Source organism: Miniopterus natalensis, chromosome 11, assembly GCF_054644295.1.
Source record: "Miniopterus natalensis isolate mMinNat1 chromosome 11, mMinNat1.hap1, whole genome shotgun sequence".
NCBI classification, from domain to species: Eukaryota; Metazoa; Chordata; class Mammalia; order Chiroptera; family Miniopteridae; genus Miniopterus; species Miniopterus natalensis.
In genome coordinates this window covers 39,171,144-39,192,310 of record NC_142091.1, presented here as the reverse complement: position 1 = coordinate 39,192,310, position 21,167 = coordinate 39,171,144, and the positions used below count along the sequence as shown (strand labels likewise).

Below are 21,167 nucleotides of genomic sequence, written 5' to 3'. Positions count from 1 at the left end.
TATTTTTAGAGATAAAGAAACTATGGCTCAAAGAGATTAAATGATTTACCCAAGATCACAAAGCCAGTATAAGCCAAAGCCGAGATTTCAAGCAGCATGTCTATGGGTTTACCAACACTTTTCTACTACTCTATACTAGGTTTCCCTTATTTTATTCATTACTGAATCTTCACTTAACTCAGTCTGTTGAATTGCATTATATGAAGTTGCTCCCTGAACAGAACCACCACCTGGGAAAACAAAGTGCAAATGGGAAAACTAGGCAACAGATGCAGGTACCAAAAAAAAAAGCAGCAGCAGCAATCCCAACAAAGCTTTTTGGAGCCCCAGCTGATAGTGGCAAGGATAGAAATAGCCAAAACTCATGTTGACAGAACTCCATTCCAAAATTTTATCTCCTCCTCAGCCAGCCCCAGCAGAGTCCCTGGTAAATAAAATACTGCCTAGTCAGGCACACATCACAAATGAATTCCAATAAGCAGATGCAATCTCTCTCCCTGAGGCATTCCCAATCTTACAAAACCACCAGGAACTGAGGAAAGCTTTTATTCACCACCTGACCAACTGCCTGCAAGCCCTTGGTGGTAAAGGAAAATTGGGTTTGAGAGGCAGATGGCTTATACAAAAGCCTAAAACCTCAGGTGAAAAGGAAGCAATTTACTAAAACCAAACATTCCAAAAGAGAAACTACGCTTCTCTGAGGTGACAAAGGATGCTGTCATAGTCATGATTTCCCTCCAAACAGACTCCTCAAATCACCTTGTAGGAGGGGCAGAAGCCAAGAGTTATAGACTAGCTCTAGCTGCACTGGTCAATAGATTCACACCAGGTATCACCACAGGTTCACACTAGATTCTAACACTCTAGATTTTTCTAAAAGTAAGCATCATTTTCCCTGACCAGTGTGGCTCAGTGGACAGAGCGTTCACCAGCACACCAAAGGGCCAAGGGTTCAATTCCCGGTCAAGAGCACATACCTGGGTTGCAAGTTCAATCCCAAGCCCCGACAAGACAGCGGGTTTCCCTCACTCTCTTTCCCTCCCTCCCTTCCACTCCCTCTAAAAATGAACGGAAAAAATATCCTAGGGTTAGGATTAACAAAAACAAACAAACAAACAAAAGTATCACTTGTTTGCAACAACTATCTTTGGTTATGGAGACTTGACTGTGGAAGGATTTTGTCATAGAAGAAAAGTACTATTATACCAATTAGACCTCAATATAATAAGGGAAGGTTAAATAAGATAATTTGCTTTCATATAATTTATCTCATTTAATCCTCAAAACAATTCATAACAAGTGTTAATTACCCTCATTTTATATATAAGAAAGCTTAAAAAAAACAAGTGTTTCACTACACAACAAAATATGTGGAGGTGAGCACTGGGCCAGGAATTGGAATACTACCTGAGTTCTAGTCTTAGCTGTGCCAAACTGCTATGCAGCTTAAACTAAGTCCCTTCCCTTCTCTGGATTTTAATTTTCTCATCTAACTCAACAGTGGTACAACTTTTAACTTAAAGATGAGTTACATTATCTCGAAACTCCAGAAATATAGGATACACGATCAAGACTCTACTGGACAAGAAATTCTCCCTTATTGGCCAGTGTTCACTCTGCTCTTCCTCTGGCTATACTCTCAGGACTAACGGCTTACCTCCACCTGTCCATACGCCATTTCTAAGCCAGAAGCATCTTTTCCGGTGCAGCTCACCACCTGTGCTGGATGTTTCATTAAGTGTAAAGCTGATACTGTACTTAGCTGGAAGCCTGGTGCACAAATGTTACCTGGAGATGAATAAATCATTCCAGTTGTGTTGGGTTGCAATTGTAAGGGCAGCAGCTGTGGGTCTGAAAACAGATGGTCTTATAAGGATGGAAGACTTGGCTCCTATCTGATTTTCCTAAGGCAAGCAGGTTTGGGTCAGCAGGAAGCCGGCTATTAAGTGCCTGAGTAGAGCTAGTATCCAGTGAAGAGGAGAGATGACAGAAATGCACATGCAGTTTCTTCCCATAATAAATGAATATATTGGAGGCTACAATTAGCAGAATCTCAAGCCCTTATTTTTGTACCTACTCATCAACTTCTAAATCATTTTCTTTTCAGTCCAACATTTCCCTCCTTGATTCCAATACAAAGGTGAGTTCAGGAAAAGTGCTTAGCACAGCCTGGGCACAAAAGCAGAACTTTAATATCTGCTGACTAAAACAAATTGAAAAAATACAGAAAAACTGAACTTATTGAATGACAGTGGAGTACGAGCCTAGGACATAGTCAATAATAGCAGGTGTGCAGTAAACAGATGTTTAATATAATAATGTGTCAGGCAACATTCTAGGTGTTTTATATACATTCCCGTTTAATTCTCAAAGTAGCCTTTATTATCTCTGTCTTATAGATAAGGAAATTAAAACTCAGAAAAGCCAGATACTCTGGCCAGAGTCACACAGCAAATTAAGTGAAGGGAGTCAAAACTAACCCCCTACCCACCCTGGGCTAAATGACTCCAAAGCTCTATATATTTTGTTTGTCAACCTCCTGTCCTTTTTGCTGTTCCTCAAACCACATCTAGCTCATTCCTACCTCCGAACCTTTCTGCTTGCTTCCTCTATCACATATCACATGTCTTTCTATTTTAGATCATTCAGGTCTCTGCTCAAATGGCACCTCTTCAGAGAGGCTTTTCTTGATCATCCCCCAACATATTCTATTCCCTTACCTTGCTTTATTTTTTATTACGACACTAACATTATATTATTTATTAGTTAACTGTTTTTGCTTATTGTCAGCCTCCCCCACTAGAATGAATGATCTATGAGGGCAAGGATTCTGTCTTGGTCACAATGGTATCCCCAGCACTTAGAACAGTGAACAGTACATTGTAGGTACTCAATACATATTCAATTAATGAATGGATAAATGAATTATATGTGATTACAATCTCAGAGTTCTAGAATGCAGGCTTTGAAATCCGGCAGATCTCTGACTAGGACTGTGCAACTTTGGACAAGTCTCAACTTCTTTAATCTTCCATCTTTAAAAGCATATAAAAATATAAGTCACATAGATTTGTTATGATTAAATGTGATAAACACATGGAAATGTTCTGTACAAACTATAAAGTGTTGTATAAATATGTTTATTATGATGATGGGAAAACATTTAGAAACAATCTTACACTTTATAGATCACCCCAAAGCCCAAAAGTGTAAAGTGAACTGTCCAATGTCCCAGTTATTTAGAACCAAACCATGATTAGACAACAGGACCCTAGCAACCAAGCTGGGACACTTGCTATTACCCCCACAAACTACTTGGCCTCTGGTACTTCACTTTCTCTACATTCTTCTTTTATCTCACTGGCTACTCCTTTAAACTTCTCAATCTCCCAATGTCAGCAGTCCAGGGCTCCATTGTTAGATCTCTTTCTTTATCTACACATATTTCTTAGGTGATCACATCTACTCCATGGCTTTACATATACTAATGACTCCCAGATTTATATCTACAACCTGGACTTCTCTGAATTTCAGACCAGTATATCCACCTGCCTACCTGACATCTCCTTGGATGGTTATCTAACAGGCATCTTAAAAACAATACGTCTAAAACCAAACACCTGACCCCTTCCTATAAACTTGTTCCTCCCAATCTTTCCCATCTCAATATATGACAATTCCAATCTTATAGTTGCTCAAAGCAAAAACTTTCCATTGACGACCTCCTTCCTCTCATAATCCTCATCCAACCTACCAGCTCAATTCTGTCAGCTCTACTTTCAAAACATATCCTGATTCCAACAATTTCTTGCCACCTCAACTGCTATCACACTGGCTCAAGCTTTCTTCATCTCATTCCCTAACTCTTGTAAAAGCTTCTTATCTGATCCCCCTGCTTCTGCCCTTGTCACTGATCCATCCCATGCCCCTCTCTTCTCAGAAACCAAAATCATCCTTTTAAATTCAGTTCGGATCATGTCACTGTTGAAAACCCTGCAATGGCTTCTCATCTCACTCAAAATAAAAATACAAGATCATTACCATGATCACAAGATACCTTGTATTCTATTATGGCTTCCTTCTACCTATCTGACCTTGCCACCTAACACTGTCCTCTTTGCTCATTACACTTCAGCCACACTGCAGTAAAATTAAAATGTATCACCAACACTCATGCTGTTTGGAAACCACTCTGAGGTGCCCAAAAGCAAAGACAAAGAAGAACATGCAAGCCTCGGATTCCTTAATGTGAACAGAAGGAACATTCTTTCCCTTATTCATGTTCACTGATAAGCTGAGCACAACTCCACCTCAGGTTTTTAGCACTTACAGTTCTCTCTGCCTAAAGCATTCTTCCCTCAAAGTATCAATATGACTTGTTCCTTTATTTCATTAAGATCTGTGCTCAAATTTCACCTCACCAAAGAGGTACAGATTAACCGATCTTATCTAAAATAGCCCCCTCCCTTTCAATAACTCCCTTTCCCCATACATTGCCTAATTTTTCATGTCTCAGCCCACTAGAGTGCAACTCAAAGCAGGGACTTTAATTTATTGACTGATGTATCCCCAGTGTTAATACCACATTGTAAGTGCTCTATAATCAATACCAGTAATCAATTCAGCCATTCAATATTCTTTAATATCTTATGTCCTCAATCTGGTCATCCTCTAAACAGATGGACTATTATTTGAAAATCCCTCTTTTCTGAGGACTTTCAATTCAACCAGTGATAGAAGAAAGGAAAGAAATAGTAAGATGAAGTGATAGTTTTCTTCCTCTGGCATCCGCTTATAATCAACTAACAAATCGCTGAGTATTAAAAAGCACCTATGGGGGTAGAGTACCATCTTATTAAAGGATATTACATAACTCAGTAGTAAAACAGAGAAATACTTAAAAATAGGAACAAGATAGGCCATAAGCACATTAAAAGATGTTCTGCATCATTAGCCACCGGGGAAATGCAAATCAAATCACAATGAGATACCAACTCCACATTCATAAGGATGACTGAAATAAAAAAGACAAGTCGTGGAGAGGGGAGAAAGTGGATCCTTCATACACCACTCATGGGAATGTAAGATGGTACACCCATTTTGTAAAACAGTCTTGAGCTCCTCAAAAGGCTAAAGTTACCAATTATCCAGCAATTCTACTCCTTAGAACTCATTTCCTCTATCCAAAAAAGAAGAAAACATCTATCCACACAAAAATTACATAAGAATGTTCATAGCAGCATTACTCATAAGAGTTAAAAAGTAGCAAATGTCAATTAACTGATGAATAGATAAACATGGTCTAGCGATAAAAAGGAATATTCGGCAATAAAAATGAATTAAGTATTGATATATGCTACATTAATGAACCTTGAAAACAGTATGCTAAATGAAAGACGCGTGGTTACAAAAGGCTACATATTATATGATAACATCTATCATATAAATATCCAGAATAGGCAAAATCTACTATAGAAAATAGATTAGTAGGGCTGATGAAGATGGGTGAAGTATGGTGTGGCTGCTAAAGTACTGGTGTCCCATTGGGATTATAAAAATGTTCGCAATTCTGTAAATATACTAAAAGCCTTGATTTGTACACTTTAAATGGGTGAAACGTATGGCATGTGGATTGTAGCTCAAAAAAGCTGTTTAAAAAAAAAAAAACTTCAAAAATACAATCTGGGGTTTATTTAGGTTTCATTTGTCAACATTCTTACCATTCACATTCAATTTAATATTTATTGAATGCTAGATAATGCTCACTTTCTTTATTTTACTTTATACTCACAGTCAAATAGCCTATTGCAGGTAAGAAACATCCAGCTCATAGAAATTAAATTATTTAAGATCTAGAGTAAATTATCACAGCCAGGAGTTGGTCCTGCATTCACTCTCCAGATCTAAGGCTCTTTCTCACTTGTCTCTCCCCACTTCTTACTAGCAAGCGTAATTAAGACCTAACTATAACACTTACTCCTAAGAACTATGAGTTAATAAACCAAGGACTAAGAAATCATAAGAACACAGATTTATAACCACAGATTAAGAGAATAATTACCAAAACTGTATATCATAAAATCCAATATCCCTGCATTTATTACTTGTCTGCAGTGTTCTGCTACATGAAAAGAGGGGGCTAGATTTAATTCCCAAAGTCACCTATGGGGGGGGGGGGGAGAGAAAGAAAAAAAAGGGGCATAGCATTCCCCAGCAAACCAATCAGAGAGATAAGCACTTTGGACTGGTGTGCAACTGACCTTGGCTATTCTTGAAATAAGAAATCTCAGTAACACTACTAAAAAGCACTTACTAAAAAACTAGCTGTTACAACGGAGCTTTTGGAGTGATGGAATTGTTCTGTCTCATGACTGTGGTGGTGCTTACACAAATCTATGCATGTGTTAAAATTAATAGAATTTTATAACACAAAAAGGGCAATTTTATTTTGTTAACGTATAAGAAAAATTTCAGAAAACCTGCACATTAAAAAATAAGTTTTGTGCATCAAAAGACATTATTGAAAAGGCAGTAAAATTTCAGACATCTCACGTAGCAGTATCTTCACTGATACATCTCCCAGGGCAAGAGAAACAAAGGAAAAAATAAACAAATGGGACTATATCACACTAAAAAACCTCTGCACAGAAAAAAGAAACCACCGACAAAATGAAAAGGGAACCCACACACAAAAATAACAAGCGTTGACAAGAATGTGAAGTTGAAATCCTTGTGCACTGTTTGCAGGAATGTAAAACAGTAAAGCGCTGTGGGAAACACTGGCATTTCCTCAAAAAATTAAAATAGAAGTACCATACGATCCAACAATTACACTTCTGGGTAAATACTCTGAAGAACTGAAAACAGGGTCTCAAAGAGATATCTGTACACTCGTGTTCATAGCAGCATTATTCACAATAACTAAAACGTGGAAGCACCCAAGTGTCCCATTAATGAATGAATGGATAAGCACGATGTGGTATGTATACGCACACACACACACAAAATGGAATTATTATTCAGCCTTAAAAAGGAGGGAAATTTTGGCACATGCCCCAAAACATAAATGAACATTGAGGACATTATGGTAAGTGAAATAAGGCAGTCACAAAAGGCAAATACTGTATGATTCCACTTATATAAGGTGATTAGAGTAGTAAAAGACATAAGAGACAGAATGTCGGTTTCCAGGGGTTAGGGGAGGGGGCAATGGAAAGTTGTTCAATGGGTATAGAGTTTCAGTCTTATAAGACAAAAAGAGTTCTGGAGATGGATGATGGGAAGGTTGCCCAAGAATATGAATGTACATAATGTCACTGAACTATATACTTAAAAATAGTTAAGATGATAAGTTTTATGATATGTAGACAAATAACATGATTTCACTTATATGTGGAATCTAATGAACAAAACGAAACAAAAAAGAAACAGACTCATAGATACAGAGAACAGAATGACAGTTGTCAGAGGGGAGGGGGGTTGGAGGGCTGGGTGAAATAGGTAAAGAGATTAAGCAAAAACAAAAACAACAACAAAAACTCTAGACACAGATCACAATACAATTACCAGAGGGAAGGGGAATGGGAGCAGGTAGAAGAGGGTAAAGAGGGGATAAATGGTGACGGAAGGAGACCTGACTTTGTGTGGTGAACACACAATAAAATATACAGATGATGTATTATAGAATTGTACACTTGAAACAATATTTTACTAACCAATGTCACCCAAATAAATTCAATTAATTTTTTTTCAATTTATGTTATGCTTTTTACCACAAATTATTTATTTATAAGTAAATAAATAAACTGGGCATACATGGTAAGGTGATTTGAGGTAAAATTATAATAATAGCTAAAGTTTACTGAGTGCTCACTATGAGCAAACACATTATCTCACCCATCTCTGACCATAATCCTGACTATTATGACCTCACTTTTACAAATGAGAAGTCAGAGCCTAGTAAGGTCCAGCCTGACAACCTAAGCTTTTACTTGAAGAGAGCCACATTAGAAGCAGACATACTGTACAAACAATATAACAGATTAGAAGCATGTGGAAATATCAAGATTATTCTTATAAAAAAATGTATGTATGAGCCCTGGCCAAGTAGCTCAGTTGGTTAGGGCATTGTCTCAATACACCAAAGTTGTGTGTTCGATCCCTGGTCAGGGCACATACAAGAATCAACCAATGGCCCCAGCTGGTGCGGCTCAGTTGGTTGGATCATCATCCGGTACACCAAAAGGTCACGGGTTTGATTCCTAGTCAGGGTACATACCTAGGCTGTGGTTCAGTCCTTGGCTGGGGAGTGTCCGAGAAGCAACTAATCGATGTTTCTCTCTCTCTCTCTCAAATCAATAAACATACCCTCAGGTGAAGATTAAAAAAACAAAACAGAATCAACCAATGAACGCATAAATAAGTAAAACAACAAATCAATGTTTCTCTCTCCCCCCTCCCTCCCCCTCTCTAAAATCAATAAATTTTTTAAAAAGAACATTTTAATAAATAAGTAAATAAATAAATAAATAGTGTGCATATGTACATACGTAAATTTCACTGGCCCCACAGTCTCTCCCTTTGGAACCATGCCCCAAGCCAGCCCATAAAAGAAAGAGCAAAATAATGACAGTTTTTCTTCTTATTCACTCATTAGTTGCTTCTTATATGTGCCCTGACTGAGGATCGAACCCACAACCTTGGTATATCGCGATGATGCTCTAACCAACTGAGCTACTCAGCCAGGGCCCACATTTCTTAATCCTCCATATTTCTTTGTAAAAATTTCTTAATCTTTCCAGCAATTTTCATTCTTGCCTTAAAAGGAATCACTGATTAAACAAAATAGGCTCACATTAAACCAAACTTAACTAAGCACCTACTACGTTTCTGAATTAGATTTCTTCATAGGAGGTTTTTCATTTAATCCTCAAAAAGAATCCTTGACTTAAATATTATTGGCTGCCACCCTTCCTCATTTCTTTCAACTACCAAGTAAGACTCATTTAAAGTAACTTGCAAAGACTTCATAACTAAAAAGCAAAGGAAAAAAAATGTAGAGGAGCCAGGATTCAAACTCAGGCCTATCTCACCTTTCTGAGCCTCAATTTTGTCCTCTGCAAAATGGAAATAATATTGTCCATCTTCAAGGGTCAATATAGGAAGTACTGCATGCAAAGCAGTCAGATCAGTGTCTGCTCCTCAATTAACATCAGTTCTTCCCCTTTCTTCCCTCATACTTGAATTGCCTGGTTTGTTGTCTTATACTCCATTTAAAGCTGACACCTCATTTTTCTCTTAGCTGTCTTATAACTATTAGCTTCATGTGTGATGACCCTGGGGTATCTCAGGAGCACTTCTGGCTCATCTAGTAGATGGTATGCTCGCAGCAGAGCTCTTTTTGCTCAGAGACTTGTGTAAGACTACTTCCTCTCCTCCATTCTCTCTTAGACAAACATCCCTATGCAGGTGGAATTTTTTAAAAAGCCATAATTAACCTAATTAACATAGAGCGATAGAAATAGAAACAGCCACAGTGTTCTAGCCAGGCTGCAGGGCAAACAAGAATTCTCTGGCTGGAAAAGTGAGGGCAGAAAATAGCATCTACTAGGAAGAAAAAGTCACAGCCACATGGCAGAAACTAAAGAATGTCTAAAATGGATGGTCAGCACCACCTGCCAGGGCCCTCATCCCTACTCCCCAGGATGGATTGGGTGCCCCTGATTTAAAAACAAGAACTCTCACCAGACAAAAGTCAAATTATGAGCTTCTTGAGGACCGAAACTATAACTTACATCTAGATCCCCAGCACACAGAACGTGGCACAAACAGGCACTCATATTTGCTGAATATATAAATAATGGGTAAATTCATGAAGTCAGACTGAAAGGGTCACTCCATCTTTTCCACAGTGTACCAGTACTACACAAGAGGATTCCTATCATCAGCCCATATGCAATCCATAACTCTTCATAAATACCCACACACACAAAATCAGAGCACATCTGCAGGCCATCTCCCCAGGAGTTCTAGATAGCCCACAACTACTTCTGAAAAAAGTGACAGCAAATCCCAAATAAAACTTTCATACAGCTCCCCTCTACCTTCAGAAGTCTATACACATTAATGGGTATATAAGGCTCTTTCGCAAATTGGCTCTTGCCTTTCTTTCCAAACATCTTCTCAAGAACTGTAAATATCTGCCAAACATGAACCCACTGTCCCTTAAATATGCCCTGCAGTCCTGCTTCAGGAGCTTTAGTTGCCACAGTTCCCACGATTCATCATCACAAAATTTTTGTTGTTAATCCTCACTCAAGAATATTTTTTCCATTGATTTTTTTTTAGGGGGGGGGGGAGAAACATCAATGTGAGAGAGACACATGGATTGGCTGCATCCGCATGCACCCCAACCAGGGAGGGAATTGAACCTGCAACGCTTCAGTGCATGGGCAGATGCTCTAACCACTGAACCACACAGGCCAGGGTCATCACCACAAAAATTTGGTTTACCTAAGTTCTATCCACCTTTCATGGGACAAATCAGATCCCATCCATTTTACAAATTCTATTAGAATTGTCCCAGAGCAGTGTTCATTTCCTTTCCTGACTTAAGGTAGCCATGTCCATAGCACTCATCCTACATTCAATGATAGCATGTTGTTGTTTTGGTATGGTGAAACATCCACATACAGATTAATACAGGGTATGGTATGCTCCTCCAACCAGATTTCATAATAGCCAGAATATACTTAAGTTACTCTATTGCCAGTGGCTAGAAAATTAGCCTGTATCTAGTAAGTGCTGCTTGTTCATGCAAAACCTGAACATTTTTTCCATTTTAAAATGCAAGTACCAACTAATACCTATTATTATTATATTTTAAAAAGGGATTCTCAACTTACCAGATTTTTAATCAATTTTATATAGTAATGTCAACAGCAAAAACGGCACCAGGTGTTAGACTGGTGGAGTCAGAATGGACCTGGGTTTAGCAACATCAGTACTTGAGTTCTGGATAAGAAAGAATTCAGAGCCAAGACTCAAACTATAAGAGAAAGTTTATTTAGAAAGTCACAGAGGTAGAAGTGAACTGTAGAAGAAATGGGCTCAGGAAACAAGTTATAGAAGCAAAAGAAGGCCCCTTGGAGCTTAGGAGAAACAGAGGCAAGGAAAACTGTGCTTGAGGGAAGGAGGTGGGGAAAGGCATGGTTGTGCCGGAGAGAGCACACTGGGCCATAAGTCTTGAGGGTATTTATCTGAAGGTCTCAGGGGAGGATCCCATCAGAATATCCATCAGCTTTCCAGGGTCATGGTCATATGTCCTTTCAGGGTCATGGTCTCTACTGATTGGTGGGGACCAAGGCAGGGGGTCATTAGACAATGCAGCTGGTCCTGATGTCAATCATGGTGTTGCTTGTCTGGTTTTGCTGCTTTTCTGGGCCTGGAGCTGAAACACAACTTAGGCCTAAATGTATTTGATGCAGATCAGAACCTCATTGTCCTGGGAGCTTAATACTTAAGGGCTATTCTCCAGCCAACTTGTCCAGTACCCCTCTAAGGGGGTCTAACTTGCATGAATAGCAGTATGATAGAAGAAGAAAGGTCAGGGTTAGGTCTGAACCACAGAACCAGCGATATAAAAGGTCAGGGGATGGGGAGGAAAGGTTACCCTGGGAGTGAGGTCCTAGTTTTCCCAGTTTTGTCTGTTGGTAGGCACCCAGCTGTACCACAGTAAGTGCTCTAATAACAAGAAGCATTTATTAATTCCTACTTTTCTTTCTGAATCAAAGACAAGACTGTATCATGTACAGTGAGGCTTTAGGAGTAACTACGTTTAATTATTTCTTGATTCTTGGAAAACTGGTAACGTAGAAATGCTCTAAGACAGTGGTAACTCTTTAAGCTAACATTATGTGATAACCAGGTATATCTACTCATCTTTTAAGACTCATAAAGCTATGACACTTTCTTGAATACCTCTCCCTACTTGCAGGACTAACTAATCTACTTATTTTGGGTTCCACTTTCCCCCAGATATATCTGACCCAATTCTAGTAGAACCCTAGATATATTTCTACCATAGCACCTGTTACACTTAATTATACTTCCTTACTTACATGTCTGTCTCCCTACTGACTTGCCCCTCTAGATCTGTGCTTTCCAGTACAGTAGCCACTAGACACATGTAGCTACTTAAATTCAAATTTATGTTAATTAAATCTAAATAAAATTTTAAATTCAGTTCCTCAGTCTCACTAGCCACATTTTAAGCACTTAGGAGCCACATGTGGCTGGTGACTACAATATTGGACAGCACAGATACAGAACATTCTATCATTGCAGGAAGTTCTACTGAACAGTGCTATGTCTAGGTCGTGTATGTTCCCTAAGGCACACACAGTCTAGCAGGCAGTCTCGTAGGAGCTATGCCTAATTTCTTTCTTTATCTCAGCACTTAGTAAATCACCAATAAATGTCTCTTAGGAATGACACTGGGTAACAGAGCTTGTCCTACCTTTCTTATCACACACCACCAGGACCTATATTCCATATATTCAATGTCTCTTATAGGCTAGAATCAGTGTACTAATCCACCACCATCCCAACTTGTGGAAAGAGGTAGGAAACACAATAGTTAGAGATAATCAGAAAGCCTTTGTTCGATCCCTCCCCCCAAAACAAATCTCCACTTTTTCTGTGAGACTTGATAAAGAAGAGGACTTACTTATTTTTCAGGTTTAGCATGTAACTAAACTGCAGGTGATTCTAAAAGAAGCTTTTTCAAATATTGGGGCAAATTCACAACTCAGCAAAAATAAAAACAGGAAAACACTGTTAGAAATTTATCACACTTGTTGGGACTCCATGAATTAATATATCCTCAGTATGCAAAAAAACTTAATTTGGCACACATTTTCTGAAGACCTATTAAGGGCTACGAGCTAAAGATAAATAAATCCTTGCCCAACCAGTGTGGCTTAGTGGTTGAGTGTCACCCCCAGGAACCAAGAGGTCACTGGTTGGATGCCTGATCAGAGCACATGCCCAAGTTGTGTGCTCAAGCTCCAGTAGGGGACGTGCAGGAGACAGCTGATCAATGATGTTTCTCTCTCATCGATGTTTCAATCTCTCTATCCCTCTCCCTTCCTCTAAAAATCAATAAAAACATATTTGAAAAAAATAAATTCTAGTGGCAGATAGAAACATAAATTGGAATAATACAAAGTGGTAAGTGTTCTATGATAAGGGGAACTATGAAGAGCACAAAGAGAGGCTCAGAACCCAGTGGTAAAATGTGCTGGGGGCAGTGGAGACTGGAACTACAGGGAGGCTGGTCAGAAATAAGCCCAAGCTTCTTAAACGGTAATTAAGAGGTTGGGAGATGACAAAAGGGTGGGAGGGTGTCACAAATAGAAACAATGGCATTTATGAAGGTACAGAAATGTCACCGGGACAGTAAATGTCAAGTAGTTCAGTCTGACTGAAACAACATGAGAAAGAAGATTTGAGACTAATGAGGCAGGCAGAGGCCAAATCATAAAAAACTTTGTAAGCTAAACTAAGGGGTTTGAATTTTATCCTCAAAGCTATAGGAAACTTCTGACGGTTTTAAAACAGGAGAAATGAGCGCAATATATATTTAACAAAGCTCACAGAAAAGCAGTATGAAGGATGATCTGGGGGAGGTGAGACAGGAACAGGGAGATCAGTCAGGAAGTTGCTGCATAACGTAAAGAGACAGTATATTTTACCACAATTTTTAAAAAAAAGTGATGAGACAGCATCCATCTGATGCAAATAGTTTTTTTGTGGGGGGTTTTTTTGTTAATCCTCACCCAAGGATATTTTTTCCATTGATTTAGAGAAGTGGAAGGGAGGGGGAAGGAGAAAGAGAAAGAAAAATGACAATGTGAGAGAGACACATCCACCGGTTGCCTCCCGCATGAGCCCCGCCTGGGGCCAGGGATCGAGCCTGCAACCCAGGTACGTGCCCTTTACTGGGAATCGAGCCGGCAAACCTGCGACCCTCCGGTGCTCAGGCCAGAGCTCTAACGACTGAACCACACTGGCCAGGGCAGTGATGGGTCTTTCTCCATTAGTCTATGCCCCTCAAAGCCTAACACTATGATTTAATTATATAGCACAACTACAAAAGCAACTGTTAAAGTCAATTACATAAGCCCTAAAAAATTACACTGCACTCTTATTCAATAGCCATTCTGGGCTTCAAACTAAAACTGCACATTTTTCTCTTTTCTACTGCACATAATTTTAGAAAAACACTTCAGCCAGCTGAGCACATCTGTGTAGTGTGCAACAAGTATAAACAATTTAACAGGAGTTTAATGAAACATCTCCTATTCTTTATTAGAGGGGAAAAATTAGAAAATTCTAACATGGCAACATCAGGCTGCAAATTGACATTTTTTAATTAGTTGGGGTTTTTTTATATGAACATGCCAATTTTAAAGCCCATCTGGTTGCATGGTGCAGCTGTCCTGAATGAATACAGCATTTTCAGTTATTAGGCACTTGGCTAAAGCATTCAGAACTGCCATGTGCCATCAACAGCAAGAGCCACAAATACAGTACTTTGGAAGCACCTACATACTCAAGCTTGTATGAGAGGATTTCTTAGTCTGTCCTAGGGAGGAGGGGACATATAGGGACATGGAAGGAACAATCTCACAATTTTAATAAAGTATCTTTCAGTTTTACCTCTTATTCTACTAAAGGCAATGGATTCTGGTGTCACTGATCCCACAGTTCCTTAGGGAGTTTTACCTACCCTCCTGTCTTTTTTTTTATATATATCTTTATCGATTTCAGAGAGAGGAAGGGAGAAGGGGAGAGGGAGAGGGAGAGAGGGAGAAAGCGGAAGAGAGAGAGAGAGAGAGAGAGACAGAGAGACAGAGAGAGAGAGAGAGAGAGAGAGAAACATCAATGATAGAGTAGTCATTGATCGCCTGCCTCCTGCACGCCCCCGACCGGGGATTGAGCCCGCAACCTGGGCATGTGCCCTGACCGGGAATCAGGAATCGAACCGCGATCTCCCGGATTCTAGGTCGATGCTCAACTGCTGAGCCACATCCAGCCGGGCATACCTTTCTGTCTTGTACCAACAAAATCTGAAGAACCAAGGCTTTAGAATTGGACTAAAACTGGGTTCAATTCCAACTCTATCTCTTACAAACTGTATGAACTTAACACACTGCTTAAACCTTCCTAAGACTATTTCTTCATGTGTAAATAATCATACCTAACCTTGCAGAGTTGCGGTGAGGATGAAAAAAAATGTATATAATATATATATAGAAAATCTGGCTCATGTGGGCATTCAATAAATGGTAACTATCTTTACACTCTCCTTTGTACCTCACTATAATTTGTATATAACAGTAATTATGCACCTACCTTAAAAGTTTATTGTGAGGATTAAATGAAGCAATATAGGTAAAGGGTTTAGAACAGTGTCTGGCCTAGTAATCGTTACACTTTAATTGCTATTGCTCTTACTATTTCATACCAATATCATAGCATGTTTCACAATGAATTACAATTTATTTGTCATCTTCCATCTAATACTTATCATAAAACCTCAATAAATATCTGTTGCCCAGTTTAATAAGTAATGGGCTGAATGAATGAACTGAAGATATCACGGTTCTGTGACAAAAGGAATACCTCTCCTAATTTATCACACAATCTTCCTGTAGTAGCCATTCAATAAGAATGCATTGTTTTGTGAATTGATGTATTCTATCAAGCTTGTGTCATAAGTAGGAAAAGTATTCTTGTAGGCCTGTTCTACAGAGTAGCACAGTTTCAGAGACATTAAAGATTAAGATCACTAAGCTAGGACAGGAACTAGAATCCCCTTTGGTCTCTCAGAAACTAATTCTAGATTTTTTTTCTACTAGGGCTTGTTCTCTCTCCATATTCTAAACATTAACTATGAGACTGGTCAAGTTTTTCCACTGTGGTTGCAAGAAGAGACCTCTGAGTCAGAAGATACTACCAATGAATGATGGAAAGGTGAAAAAGGAAAGTGACCAAATAAGGAGAAAGTCAGTGTCTGAGAGAGAAGAAACAAAACCCTGATTTTATTTGGCCTGAGCATAGAGAAAGCAATTAAATCTGAAACTAACAAGAGGATAAAGCTATGAACAAATAAGGACAGAGGGCACCAAGAAGGTCAAATATGAAAGGCGGTGTGGGGGTTACAGGCACTCATCCCCTCCTGTAGAAAGCATGACCAGGTACAGTCTTTCTGGGGAGTATTTATTCTTTCATTTAACAAATACTTATTACTAAGTTCCTGCCAATGAACTAAGAGAGCTCAACAGTATGTAGCAGGAACCTTAAAAAATTTGCACTTTTACTCTAATTATAGTATTTCTAAATTTTATCAGAAGAAAGCTATCAAAAACTACAGACCAAAATTTACAACCAAAGGTGCTCATCACAGTGTTATTTATAATATCCAAAAAAATGGAAAGTAATCTAAATGCTATGATTAAATCGTATCATGAAATGCAATAGCATATAGTCATTAAAACTGATGCTTAATAATTTCAATGATACTGTAAAATGCTTATGATCTAATGTTAAATAAGCATGCCACAAAACTGTCTAGCCCAGCCAGTGTGGCCCAGTGATTAGACGTGGACCCATGAACCAGGAGGTCACAGTTTGATTCCCAATGAGGGCACATGCCCAGGTTGCCGGCTCGATCTCCAATAGGGGGTGTGCAAGAGGCAGCAAATCAATGATTCTCTTTCATAACTAATATTTCTCTCTCTTTCTCCTTCTCCCTTCCTCTCTCTGAAATCAATAAAAACATATTTTAAAAATATATTTTAAAAAACTGTCTATAGTATGATCTTTACAACAAATAAATAAGAAAAAACTTTTAAAAATACTATGTTTTAAAAGTTAATCTCTCATGGTAAGCTATAAAGAGCATATAGTGAGTATAGGACATAGGGAGATATTGGCCAAGTTTTCAAATTTTCCATAACAGGCATTTTTCAAAAAGCCACAGGATGGAGATTACAGAAGAAAAGCAAGCATATTAAATACCATCAGAACTAATCAAGATCTTTGGAATCTGCTAGGTAAGAAGAATATAAAAGGCATATTATCTTTATACAAAAGGATTATGTTAATCCTAGTGAGAATTGACACAACTACAAGGGTTCTGAAACACAAAGGGAGAGCAATAAAGAGGAAATCCAATCAGATTCCCAGGAGGTCATTTTCATTCCAGAATGTCCGTCAGCAGCAAAGCCAAGTTTAATGAATGAAGAAGATGGCAGAAACCTAGTGCTAAAATGTGCGAGTTCCTTGAGAGTATGGAACCTCTCAATTACCATACAGTGTGATAAAGACCATGAGGAAGGCAGGGCAAAAATGTGGCAAATAGTCTAGAGACAGGTCAGGGATGGCTTCAGGGAAGAAGACTGATTTCAAAAAGAAAGGCATAAACCTGGAGAAAGGGGAGAAGGGCATTCTAAGAAAAAGGGACAGCCCAGAGAATACAAACAACGTAACATGTCCAGGGAAATGACATTCATTTCAGTGTTGCTGAAGTACAAAGTGCAAGCAGGCAAGCAGTGGTGAAAGCTGTGGTTGCAGAAGTAAGTCATCAGGGGCCTGTCCCAGAGGACATGAATGCCTCATGTACTGTTAGTCAAGCAGCTGTACATGAATCAATCAATAAGGGCACCAGCCCAGCAGAAGCTCACTCCAGCAGAAGAGAAGTTAGGCAGGCAGTATTATGGAAAAAGGTAAGTGAAGGCGGTTAGCACAAAGAAGGAGCAACCAGTCCAGCCTGGGGGCTCATAAAAGGCCTCTGAGAGAAAGTATCAAAGTTGGGACACAAAGGAAAATGGACCTAAGGGCAGCACACTATTGACATCTGGCCTAACACAAACTGCAAATCAGGGAACCCAGTCCCTGACAAGGCTTCCCAAGAGGGTACCATTCTCATCACCAAAATGTGAGCTCCAAAAATCACTGCCATGTCTCCAATACTAAAAATAGTGAGTACAAAGAAAATGTTCTATAGATATTTATGAAGAAAAATAAAAAGAGAGGAGTCTTGCTGTTATATGAAAAAGCAATGGGGAATTCACAGTCACCAAAAGGTAGAAGCAATCTAACCATTCATCAAGAGGTGAACAGATTTTTTAAAATGTTGTATGTACATTCAATGGAATATAATTCAGCCTTTAAAAGGAAGGAAATTCTGACACATGGTACAATGTGAATAAGCTTTGAAGACATTATGCTAAGTAAAATAAGTCAGTCATAAAAGGAAAAACACTGTATGATTCCATTCATATGAGGTACTTAGAGTAGTCAAAATCATAATGACAGAACAGTGGCTGTTGGGGGCTGGAAGGGGAAGGAAATGGGGAGTTACTGTTTAATGAATACACAGTTTCAGTTGTACAACATGAAAAAAGTTCTGGAGATGCATGGTGGGATGGTGACACAACAGTGTGAATGTACTTACTGTCACTGAACTGTACACTGTAAAATAGCTAAAATGGTAAATTTTACATATATATTTACCACTATTTTTTAAAAATTACAAAATGCACCAAAAAAGTTACTTAGAAAGAAAGCAATGGGTAAAACAAAAGAAATGGGAAAAAGGACAAAGAAGTAAGAGCATCACTCTGGAGACTAAGACGCATCCTTAGGAGCTGAGAGCCAAAAGCAGACAACAATGTCTCCCCATCCCTCCCTTCAACTGCCATTTCCAGCCACATCCAATTTAGTAATTTTACATGTAGCTCAGTCCCTATGAAAATACTAAGTATAGAACCCCCAAGGGGTCACAAACAAGCAAATCCATGGGTAATCTGAAAGATGTGTTATGAAAACACAGTCTCACTGATTTTATCTCATTATTGTTAGTAACAGCAAAACGACTATCATTTACTTCAGGGGTGGGAACTGTCCCAGCTGTATAAAGCCCACGAAATCATTTGGTCTGGCCTTGCCAAGGCAACCACAGGCAGGACTCAAAATTCAATAAATCTAGGAGCTTTTTTCATAGCTAATTTTTAAGTTGATAATTTTGTATGGCCCTCAAATGATGTTATAAATATCCAAATGGCCCTTGGCAGAAAAAAGGTTCCCCACCCAATTTACTGGAACACCTAATATGTGTGGAGCACTATGGTTGGAGCTTTACAAATATTATCTCTAATCATAACAGCAATCTTGAAAGGTAAATGTTACATATAATTCTATTTTCATACTAACTCCTCTAGGCTGATACAGATATAAAATGTTAAGGCTGAAATTTGAATCTAGGTGTATCTGATCCAAAAACCTCCTGGAGTGATCAATTGTCTCAAAAGAACTGACTTGGCTTCCTTCCTCCCCAACCAGCTACCTCCCTCTGGGCTAACTACTGGGGCCCTAGCCCCAGATTTGTCCTCCCTTCCAGGTCTGCTAGAAGTTATCAGCTGGGAATACCTAGATTGAGTCATTACCAAACACCTTTCTAGGCAATACCCAATGCCAGAGAAGGGGATGCTCTGGACATTGAGCCACTGGAGGGAGAAAAAGGAGTGACTCACCACAGGTCTTTCAGACCCCAAATTGACCAAGCAGGACACAGAGGCACTTAAAACATTTGTAGCAATGTTTCCTCCAGGAGGGCACTCCACTTGTACTGCCTGAGGTATTACTGCTGCTTAACAATGCTTCATTGATTGATTAATAGCCTTCACTCCCTTTCCTCCCCCAGACAAGCCCTAGAAATCATGACTAGCCCATCTTCTAGCCCAGTTTCCTTCAGCCTCTCCCACTCCCATCTGTACCACTTTCAGCATCACCAAGTCCACTGCTCCTTTACCTAGCTAGCTTTGCTGGGTGACATCTACTATCCAATAAATGAACTAATAACATCTGCACAGTTCTCAAGACACTTCCAAACATTAAATCATATACTCCTTACATCAACTCTGAGAGAGAGGTATTAATATCTCCATTTGACCAAACTGGCTCAGTTTACTCTAAGTAAATAAATAAGTAGCAAATAATATCCATTAGGGAAAAAAGGCCACCTTTCCTGTTTTTTTTGTTTTGTTTTGTTTTGTTTTGGAGCCAAGACCCTTTTCAAAAGCCTCTAGTAGCATTCCTGTCATGTCTCACTGGCTAGACTTTGGGCACATACCCACTCCTAAATCATTCACTGGCATGGGGCATGGAATTAGCATGATTAATTGAATTAAACTAATTCCTTGGGGTGGAATGGAAGTTGGCAAACACACAACCACCACAGGGCCCATCACTTCTAGGATACTGACATGAAACAATGAAGCAGACTGCCTCCAGGCCCCTCCTTAGTATGTTTCTTTCATGTCATAGGGACCTTGAAGATTCAAGGGGTTAGAACTGCGGGCCTGGGGAACAGAGAACAGACATTCCATAGAGTCGAATCTGTGGAGAGCCCTCAAGAAGATGATCTAGAGACTATACTAATAGTAGTTCTAAAGGTAAAGCCTGCTATGTATGCTTTGCTAAGGTACTACCTGTCCTCAACCCTCAGATTTCCCTTCAGTAATAAAACACTACCTAGATCAGTGTTTTCAAAATGGTCTTCAGAGAACTAAGAGTTATCAAAAGGACCAGAAGTAAATAGAAGGGGGATACAAAGGAGTAGTGTTATAAGTCCCACTTCAACCAGAGCAGTTCCCATTTGATCTCTTTGTATAAAACCTCATATAACATTTGGTAGGAAAAAGTTCTAGTGGTTTAAAACAAATTTTAATCCACTAAAACAGATGATAATACCCCTTCCAGATTAACATTGTTTTTTTTCTTTTTTTAATTTTTAAATATATCTTTATTGATTTGAGAGAGAGGAAGGGAGAGGGAGGGAGAGGGAGAGAGAGAGAGAGAAGCAATGATGAGTCGTAACTGATCAGCTGCCTCCTCCTTCACGCCCCCAACTGAGGATCAAGCCCGAAACCCAGGCATGTGCCCTGACCGGTAACTGAACCTCGATCTCCTGGATCCTAAGTTGATGCTCAACAGCTGAGCCACACCCAGCCAGGCTTAACATTCTATTTTTCAATGAAACAGATATCAGCTGAACAACCATTAATCACTTTACTATATTTCACTAAAGTTATGAGTGA

The 21,167-nt window shown here is 39.1% G+C and overlaps 1 protein-coding gene across 2 annotated transcripts in view; it reads right to left on the bottom strand.

Annotated features, from left to right (window-relative positions):
* Positions 1 to 21,167, bottom strand: part of FAM168A (family with sequence similarity 168 member A) — a 129,605-nt gene that overhangs the window by 73,136 nt on the left and 35,302 nt on the right. The window lies entirely within an intron of this gene.